The following is a 10,420-nucleotide window of genomic DNA, read 5'->3' as shown; positions in this document are numbered from 1 at the left end:
CCGCCAGTGACGCATCTCAACTGCAGCAGAAGATTGACACACCTGAGCTCTTGGACGCACCTTACAAGAACTCATGTGCACACCTTGACGACAACTCGCAACTTTTTCGCCTCTTCCTCGCACCCCCGAACGACGATCTTGATGAGATCTTCTTGTACCGCACCTCGGCACTACTGCTCCCGTCAACCTCCTCCAGTTCGATTCGTCGAACGAAAATCACCCGTCGCCTCGCTTGCGACAGCGTCCTCACCGCCTTCTTGTCACCGCTCCGCCGAACAACAACTACCCGATCCTCCTTGTCGCCGCTCGAGCGACAATTGCCTGCTCCTCCTCGTCGCTGCATCCCAGCGACTATATCGCCTGCCGCTCTTCGTCGCTACACAAGCGACTGTATTTGTCCGCCCCGAGGTGCTAGTCGGGTCGCCACCCTGGGGCAAGCGCAGCTTCACCTTGACCTTGCTCTGATACCAATTGTTGGAAATTTGCCCTCAAGATCGATCACATCAGAATAGCACAAACGCACGCGCACACAAACTGATAGCCAAGGGCCCTTGTCGTGCCCTCTTTTCTCCCTCTTTATTTCTTTTTCTCCTTTTCTATGTGTTACAAACTCACGCCGACACCCCAAATATATATAGGCTCGTGCCACGGACGCAGACTCCTATTTCCTAACCTACACGGACTAGTGGTAGGAAAGCTACCCAAAGCTAACCATCAATTCTAATCCGTCTAGTACTACCACTCAAGTAGTACCGGACTCATATTGACTTACCTAATCTAATCACGCGGCCACGCTGATCAGAATAATGCTAATATAATCCTAACCGAACATAACTTTGTCATGCATCCAACGCACACGGTACATCTACTAACTCATCTATGTTTGGATTATTCCAACATGAAGCACAAGAATTCTGTATGTAGCAATTATCCATAAAATTCTGCATGTAGCAAACTATCGAACCAATTATCATTTTTCCTTAATACAAAGTACTTCCTATAATGTGCAGTTGGCCTGTGGATTTGTGGATATGAGAGAATTTTCAGCTGTGGCTTTGTTTTCTCAACATTCTCGCAGCACATTTGCCTATTTAACTTCTTAGATGGTCTAATTATAATTTAACTCCTTTTCCTTATGTTATTCCGGCTGCAGGATATGAAACAGCCTTCAGTTTACAGGATCTAAAATAGCTCGATGATCTTTCTTCCCACATCGTCTTAGAATTCTGTATGGAGTCATCTCGGCACAGTTATCTTCTTCGTAATAGTAAAGGCAAAAGAGATTTTTTCAAGTCTCGGTACATTTTAATTCCAGGTACCACTACTATGTTGTAAATGATAGGTATGATTCTTATAAGCTTAGTTTTCTCAAGTCTTCGTGCTTCAATGGATGCTGCCTTTTCCAAAGTATAATGAAGATTTGGAATTATTATTTGCAATTCTTACACGACATCACCAAAGCAGGTATTCCTTATTTAAAGATTTCTTCAGCTCAAAATGTTACTGTACTACTGTCTTTTTGAATTGAAAAGTATCCAGATTGCAGGTTTTTCTTATTTAAATATTTATTCAGCTCAAAATGTTACTGCACTACTATGTCTTTTTGAACTTTTGAAGATCGTTAAGAGCATCTTCAACCGTTGGTCCCCCCAGGAGGCATAAAAATCGCCCCCCGGGGGCGAGCCGGCGATACAATCAGTGCTGGGGGCGGTTGGGCGTCCAGTCATCACCCCCAGACGTCGAGAGTGGCCCAGTTTTCGGCCCACTTTTGGTGAATAAAGGCCCCATATGGGCGAGAATCGGCCCATATTTGACGTGGTTCGTCGTGGCTCGGCGTTCAATTATGAACATAAATTTTTTATCACAGAAAATCAAATAGTTCAACAAAATAGTGCAACAACAAATAGTTCAATACAAATTATATAGTTCAACAAATAAAAACTCATATTTATCACACGTCGAGCCTGTCGTCGCCCTTGAGCCTCCATAGGTGCTCCACCAGATCCTGCTGCAGTTGATGATGCACCTGTGGGTCTCGAATCTCCTGACGCATACCGAGGTAGGCAGTCCAGGTTGCCGGTAGCTGGTGATCAACTTCGGCTAGAGGACCCTGCCTGTAGTATGGTTCAGTGTCAAACACTCGCTCATCCTGCTCGCTCTCGATGATCATGTTGTGCAAGATGACACAACAAGTAATGATCTCCCACATTTGATTTTGCGACCAGGTCTGAGCAGGATAGCGGACAACAGCAAATCGAATTGGAGCACACCAAAAGCCCGCTCGACATCCTTCCTGCAAGCCTCCTGCACCTTGGCAAAGTAGGACTTCTTGCCTCCTGGCACAGCGTTTGAGATAGTCTTCACAAATGTAGACCATCTTGGATAGATGCCATCTGCTAGGTAGTACCCCTTGTTGTAGTGCCGCCCATTGACCTCGAAGTTCACCGGAGGAGAATGACCTTCAACAAGCTTGGCAAAGACAGGGGAGCACTGCAGCACGTTGATGTCATTGTGAGTTCCTGGCATACCAAAGAACACTACTAGGAAAAGGCCTACTAATGGCGCACTGGTTTTGCCTACTAATGGCGCATTACCAGTGCGCCATTAGTAGCACGCCACTAGTATATCTTACTAATGGCGCACCACAGGTGCGCCATTAGTATCTGGTATACTAATGGCGCACCAACTAGTGCGCCATTAGTATGTAACAGCATGCACCATTAGTGTGCCTCCCGGGGGGCCATACGTAAGCATGGCTTTGTCATACTAATGGCGCATTCTCTGTTGATGCGCCATTAGTATCCTTTGGCATACTAATGGCGCACCTGGTGGTGATGCGTCATTAGTATGAATATTTTGTTTTTTTTCCTTTTCTGATTTTTGCGCAGGTTACAAAATATATTATTAGACAGAATATAAAATATATTATTAGCAGCACACAGCAACATCAGATTCATCGAATACAATAGAAGATTAGTCTCCGAATACAATTCATCATATTAGTCTCCGAATTCAAAAGACCGAACAAAGATAAAACGTTACAAGTCTCAAGACCGCGAGTATCGAGTTTGTCTTCACATTACAAGTCGATATCGATCATCTAAACTACCATCACATAGAAGAGAGCTGTGGTCATCACGATGAGCATCATCGCGATCAAACTGGTCTTCATCCGGTTCCTCCAACGCTCCCTCCTCTCTCCCGCTAGATAGCGGGCGTATCTAGATTCGGCCTCCGCCCTAGTGGTGTACCCTTTGTAACTATTACCGCTGAAACGGTGAACCTGTCTTCGACACTCCTCCCAGTCGTCGTAGACTCCGGGAACCTTACCCTTGTACACGACATACGACGGCATCTCTATGCACAAGCCAAACAACAGACAATACATAAGCAATATGTAAGTATGCAACAAAAGGATCGGAAGAGAAAAGCAAGACATTAATAGCACGATTCATGGTCCTACTAATAAATAGCATCGATTACATCTAAGTTGAACGACTGTCCAAACCAAAGAGACATACGAATTCATTAAAGTATAATTACAACATGAGCCAATCAATGTTTCAGAACTACACATCACTACTTTCGACTAGACTCATCGGACAGGAACGTGGATGAAGCCGCCGTCTGTCGTGATGGTCATGAAATCGCGGTCGTTGTCACCCTGCATTTGTAGCATTTCATCTATCTCACTGTTGGACGGTTGATATCTGAGAAAGAACTGCCCCGAGGTATGAAGGACATCTTGATGGATGATGTCCGCAAACTCCGACTGGATGCGAAAGAATTCTTGTTTGAGGTCTGCGTCCTGGACTGCCGACAAGCTCGCGGCCCAATCTTTGAGATTATCTGCTAGCAGAAGTTGATGATGATCCCTTACGATCGCCCACGTGTGATGGAGGGCGTAGTAGGCATCCTTCTGACCGCCAGGCGGCTGCTTGACGCAGCAAAACTTCGTATTGTGTGAGAACATGTGCTTGCCGTACTTACGAACTGCCCTGGTGAAGGTGCCTCCAGATTTGGTGTAGGCGGGGAGAACATCATCAAGAACTTTCTTGACATTTGTGTAGTCTATCTTGGAGTTACGGTTCGGGTCTAAATACGTGGCCATGGAATATTTCGGGCTTAAGAGGATGAGTGTGCAATGTGTGTCACTGCACAGAACACAGAATGTTAGAAAAAAAAAAGATCGAAATCTAAGAAATCATATATTACGGGGCGGTTAAGGGATGACTTACTCGGGAAAGTAAGCCACAAGGAAGTTATCGTTATCTGGGTTTGCTAGAATGACGCCTTTGAGGTGTGAACTCGCAACTTGGCGGTCCCCAGCGCTGCTCAAGTGCTTGGCACGCATGTAGAAGGGGTCGACTATCACGATGTCCGGGGTCTTGTCTCTAATGATCCGCATCTCCATACTTAGCGAAAACAGCCGAACGAAGGTGTAGTGCAGCGGATGAAGGTTAAACATAGCAAAGATGTCATCAAACCGCAGGACGATCATACCCCCGATGTCGCCATCCACAAAGCCCTTGCCCTCTGGCACCTTGGCCACGAAAACCGGGTATGCCACATCCTTCTCCTTGAGACGCCGCTTCTCCAAAGAAAGAACACTGTCGTGCAGACTCCGCATAGCACCGGTTGCAGCATTCAGCATATTTGGCGGTAGCATCGCCCTACCCGCCACATGCACCCTCCTCGAGATATCCTTAGGTGAAGGTGGCCCGTCCTGAGCACGGATCGAACTCGGTGCCGGTTGGCTCGCACCGGCGCCCTTGTTAGTCTTTCGTTTCCGTCCCTTCTTCTTGATCTCCTGTAATGGGACCGAGTTCTGCTCACAGACCGCCTTCTTGAGCGTGTTGGGGCTGATAATATTTCGCACCTCAGCTATCTGAGGCTCGGTGAAGGCGGGAGCTGGAGGCGTGTCCTGAGAACTGAACGCCAGACGACGCCTGTTGCAATTGGATTTCTCCGCCGTACCAGCTAGATCGCGGTCGTCTTGGTTGGGTTCTTGAGAAAGAGGCTTGCAGAACTCGTCAGCGTACCCATGTTCAGCAAAGTACTTATCAACTTTGGTAAATGTACCGTCGTCGTTGTCGTCGCCGTCCGGTTCCTGTGCCATAGGGCTGTCCGGATCCTGTGCCATAGGGATGTCCGGCAGGTCCGGTAGCGTTGCGGCGTTCTTGCCATGGCTTAGCGCCGGCACGACTGGCGGTCTTGTCTGTGGGGTGGTGTCCCCCGCCCCCAAACGAATCTGGCTCTTCGGTCAAAGCAGGGGCCAGTTTACGCAGGTGCTGAGGGTTATCTCATCTTCTTCGTCGGCCCCAGCGGGTCGAATCGGAGGTAACAGCTCGTCGCAGCCTGGCAGCACCCGAACCACTTCAACCCTATACATTTGGGTGGCATCGGATTACCGTGGAACATGGGGTTGCCCGGTTGAACGATTCTGCCCTTGGCGACATCGACCAACTCGGCGCCCACGAAATGCAGAAGAGTGCAAGGAACATCGGCGGTGCCCTGCGAAAACATGTACAGGGCGTCAGGGATGCCCAGTCAAAGGCAAGGAGATGAAGTCATCGGCCGAGAGGCTTGGTTACCGTGATGCCGTCGAGCTCGGCTAATGTCGAGGCACCGTCAACGGCGGGCGTGCAACTGATGGAGGGGGCGCTTGCTGGCAAGGTGCCGGCCGGCGTACACCCGGGTGCATTAAGCTCCAATGCCCGTGCCGGCGCCGGAGACACGAATACCGCCTCCGCCGAAGACACCAATGGCGCTGCCGCCGGAGACACCAATGGCGCCGCCTGCGCGCTGTGCGAGTTGCTGGCCGTGAAGCTGGGAATCGGGGGAGGCCCCTGTTGGCCGCCCGCAATCCACGTCGTCAGCCCATGAATCAACGTAGGCACCATGGCGTTGAGCGTCGTTCCAAGTTGTTGTTGCACTTGCTCTTGGGCAAGCTCCGGAATCCGCGCCACTTGTGCCTTGAGTTCTTCAACCTCGCGCGTCTTGCTTTCCGAGCTGGTCTTTTTCTCCTTCCGCACACCAGCGGTATAGTATGACCCCCATTTTGTGGACAAGCCTTTGCTGGCCACACGACCAGCTGATGTCGGCTTAGTGAGCTTATCCTTGTTTTTCATTACGTTCAACGCCCTATTTAAAGGGGTGTCGAAAGGGGAGCTCTTAGACGACCCCGCGCTACTGCTTTCAGTTTCCTGCGAAAGGAATGTGAACCATTTAGAAATATTGAGGATTAATTAGAGTGCAACCGTATGGAGCTAATTACGCGGGGGTGTATTCCTTACCAGAAGAAGCTCAAGCGCCCTGGTCTTCGGATCCGTGGTAAGCTCCTTTGTTATCGGGTCCTCCTTGTACCGGGCCCTGACATAGTTCCTGGTCTGCTTGTCACCACTGTATTTCTCGAAGCGGGGCGGTAGGCCTTGCTCGGCACACTCTGCGTCCTCCTTGTCCCATATAGGCTCCGCCACTCTGTAACTGCCGGGACTGAGTTTGTGTTCCCCTAAGTTCAACCCCCGCATTTCTTTCCCCCATTGACTTGATTCGGAGGTTGCACTGCTCTCGCACTTGATCTTGAACTCCTTGTACTCATCTTCGCTCATCAAAGGATATTTCGCCTTGATCTTCTCATAACTATCACCTTTATCAATCATTCTCTTCACCGCACTTTTCCAAGTAGACAGGGCCGTGCTCATCTTCGTGAGGGCGGCACTGTTCACTTTATTCCCTGAGAGGCGTGTGTTTTCAAATTCGGCGGGGAACTTGTATCGTTCATGCAGCTTCGTGAAGAGGAGGTTGCGCAAATTCCCTCGGTCCTTATGCCTAAGGTTCTCGGTGTTGATCGAGACGGTGCTCCGGAGAATGCACCCGAGCTGAAGCGAGTACCCCTTGACTATATGTTTGGGCTTCGTTGGATTCCCGTCGGAGTCCACTTGAGTGAATTCCTCCTTGAGGGTGCGGAGCGCATTCGGGCGCCGGTCCTTCCTTTGCTTCTTCGGTTGGATGCCATCTGTGTGTGCGCCGCCATCATCAGTGGTGGCATCCTCGGCGGCACCATCAGTGGTGTCATCCCCGACGCCGCTAGGGGTTGTGTAATCAGGATCGGTGTCTTCCGCGGCGTCCTCATAGCGGTGAGGTTGTTCCTCCATCTCCTGGGACAGCTCCCAGAATTTCTTGCCGCCCGAACCACCGGCCTCATCGTTGTGGGCCATGTTTCGCTCTAAATAGGAAAAAAGTTTGGTCAAAAAGTTGGTTATTGTCAAGGAACAAGATCATGGTCTCATCATTTAGGGTTTGTCGACACCGAGGCACCCTAAAAGCCTAAGCTTTCATCATTTAGGGTTTGTCGATGCCGAGGCATCCTAAAAGCCTAAGCGTACATCATTTAGGTTCTCATCGACACCGAGGCATCCGGGGCAGCCAAGTTAAGTTTTCATCATTTAGGGTTTATCGATGCCGGGGCACCCTAGGTTGGGCCTAATCACTTGGCACTGATCACTTGGCTCTATTGCCACCTATGGTTTAATGCAGCAAGAATAAAGGGGCAGTTGATCCTACTTAACTAAGTACTAAGATACCCCGGCCCATGCATTAGTAGCAAGTACCTCATATGTCCGATTTTTAGCAAAGTCATGCTAAAATTCACGGAAAATTTCAGCATGACCTTTGCTGAAAATAGGACATATGGAGTACCCGAATTTGCCAGAACGGAAGTTAATCGACATTCCGGCAAACTCAAGGGCCTCTCGGGGTACCTGCAAAATCATCACAACACAATGGTCGGAGACAAAACCCAGCCACAGGCCATATGGTCCTCTGCTTTCATATGGACAAAAATCAGCTCAACTTATGTGAGCTTCCATTCCAGATATAATATGTCACCCAACAAAAAATTATAGTGTATGGATCATGGCATTTTTTATCATCCCAATTCATGGTTGACCAGTTCAGAACTAATGCACATTGACCACATAATATTATTTTGCAACCACTCAGTTTGTCCTTGACTGGGACACTTGAAGCACAAAACAACTAATGCAGAGCTAGGTCTACTTTGGTTCTGATGCATAGGTCTACTCTGGTGCATATGTGGTGTTTTTTACTTAGAAAATACAAAACTTCTATTATTGTTTTTATTTTTAACCAGAGCCTAACCACCTCTACAGTTTACAAATTAATTCAGATAATCACTAATCAAGAAGATTGGTGATACATATGATGGAATTGTCAGTTTAGTGTTCCACTATGATGCATTGGTTCACCTGTGATTTCCTGATGGCACTGGCCATACCTTTGGTCATTTTCGTTATAAATATTCCAGAGTTTGACTGCAACGATGCTTAAACAGCAAGCTATTATCTTACTGATCTTGTACATATCTCCAAGTCTCTTGGGATCTTGTTCAATATTTTCTAAATGAGGCGATAGCTAAGGAAAACTAGTTCAGGCTTCTTGCTCCAGCTGGCAGACAAGTTAATGTAGAACTCTATTTTTTTCTTAGCTGGCACAAGTTTGTCTAGTGTGAACCTCAACTAATAAAATTGTTGTGTGTTAGGACCATACACTAGAAAGCCTCACTGTCTGGCTTTCAAACTGTTAGCCTGTTGTACTATAAGTATAAAAGATAACAAACTAACATATGGAGATTGTGAGAGAACCTAGAAAAATGCACTCCTCTTATAGTGATGCACAAACTACAAACTGTATACCAAACACACAAATAGAAACCTAGCTCCGGGAACTAGAGTAGCATATTCAGTAAATCAACTTGTAGTGGGAAGTACAGCAAGTTAAATCAAGTAGTCAAAGACAATAGGATTAGTGTACTGAACCACGGAGCAGAGGTGGAGCGGAGACCGGAGTTGAGGTGGCCGGAGTTGAGGAAGACGACGGCGACCCGAGGAAGAGGACGAGGTGGATCCGGTGTTGTGCGGCTCCTCGGTGATGGCGGATCCGGTGCAGTCCCCCTCCTGCGACGCGAACAAGGACATTGTTACTGCTCTGCTCTGCACTGCTCTGCTCTATGTAGCAAATCGACAGTAGCCAAGAACAGACCTTCCCAGCGGCGAGGTCCCGATGCGCAGCGCCGACGAGATGGCGGACCCGGCCTTGCTCCGCAGCCACGGCAAGAAAGCACCGTCCTCCTTCACCTGCGGGGTGGCAAATTTGATTCCATCGACATTCAGCAAAGGGGCGGGGGGACGGGGGGATTTCTTCCTCTCTTTCTTTGCTTGCGGTGAACCCTAGCTAGCCCAGATAGCTCACCTTGGGGATGGCTGCGAGGGGAGCCGGAGCGGGTGTGGAGCGGGCGCGGGGGAGCTGGAGTGGGTGTGGAGCGGGCGCGGGGGTCGTTGGAGCGGGCCGGGGAAGGCAACGGTGGCGGCGGCTAGGAACCCTAGTTGTCGCGCTCGGGAGGGAGGTTGACGCAGGCGGGGCCGCGGGGGGAGGGGGACGGCGAGGGCGCGGGCGCGGGCGGAGGGGGGACGGTGAGGGAGGTGGTCGGGTGCGGCGGGGGAAGCGAGCATGGCCGGGGACGGCGAGCACGGGGGAAGTGGTGGGCGGTGGTGGTCAGGCGCGGGTGAGACGAGGCAGGGGAGGGATTAGAGAGAAATGGAGATTGGGGATTTTAGTGTGGGGGGAGGCTTAGCAATGGCGCACCACCCAGGGGTGCGCCATAAGTACATCCATAGCAATGGCGCACCACCGAGGGGTGCGCCATAAGTAATTTAATCTAGCCCGACTTGTCAGGTTATATACAACCTAACCCTATCTACAACAGACCCCGCCCACTAGCCCGACTGGTTAATACGCAGCACATACACTAGGAGGTCCTGGGTTTGATTCCCAGGCTCCCCAATATTTTTTTATGCATTTTAAATCCTGTTTGATATTTATTTGTGTTTAGATATGTTCAAACTTGTTTAAATCATAATAGTAATATTTTTTATAAAAACAATAATAACCCCCCCCCCCCCAGGGGTGCGGGGGGGGGCGGGTGCTCGTCGACGGCGGTGGAGCGGGGGAGGGTTGCGGTGGTTCGTCGGTAGCGGTGGAGCTAGCTAGCGGGGGAGGGTGCGGGTGGGATCGAGATCAAGATGGAGGGGGAATCGAGATCGAGATGGAGGGGGATCGAGATCAAGTGTCCTCATGAATTCAAAAAGTGCCCATGAAATTTAAAAATATTCATGATATCAAAAGTGCCCATGAAATACAATCGAGAAATGAAGGCTACAATTTAAATACAATCGATCTTAGCTAGCTATCTGTTCACAATCTTCTTGCCCTTCTTTTTCGCAAATGGAGTTCTTCTGTGGAACGGACGTCCTTTAGGTAGGGTGGTCCTGCTTCTTCTTGTGGTGTATGCTGCTACTTCATCGTCGTCGTCATGTTCGATCTTCGGGTCGCCGTACTT

The sequence above is a fragment of the Triticum urartu genome, chromosome 2A (genome assembly GCF_056163025.1).
Source record: "Triticum urartu cultivar PI428250 chromosome 2A, HENAU_Tu73, whole genome shotgun sequence".
Classification (NCBI taxonomy): Eukaryota; Viridiplantae; Streptophyta; class Magnoliopsida; order Poales; family Poaceae; genus Triticum; species Triticum urartu.
Note: the sequence above shows the minus strand (reverse complement) of the source record.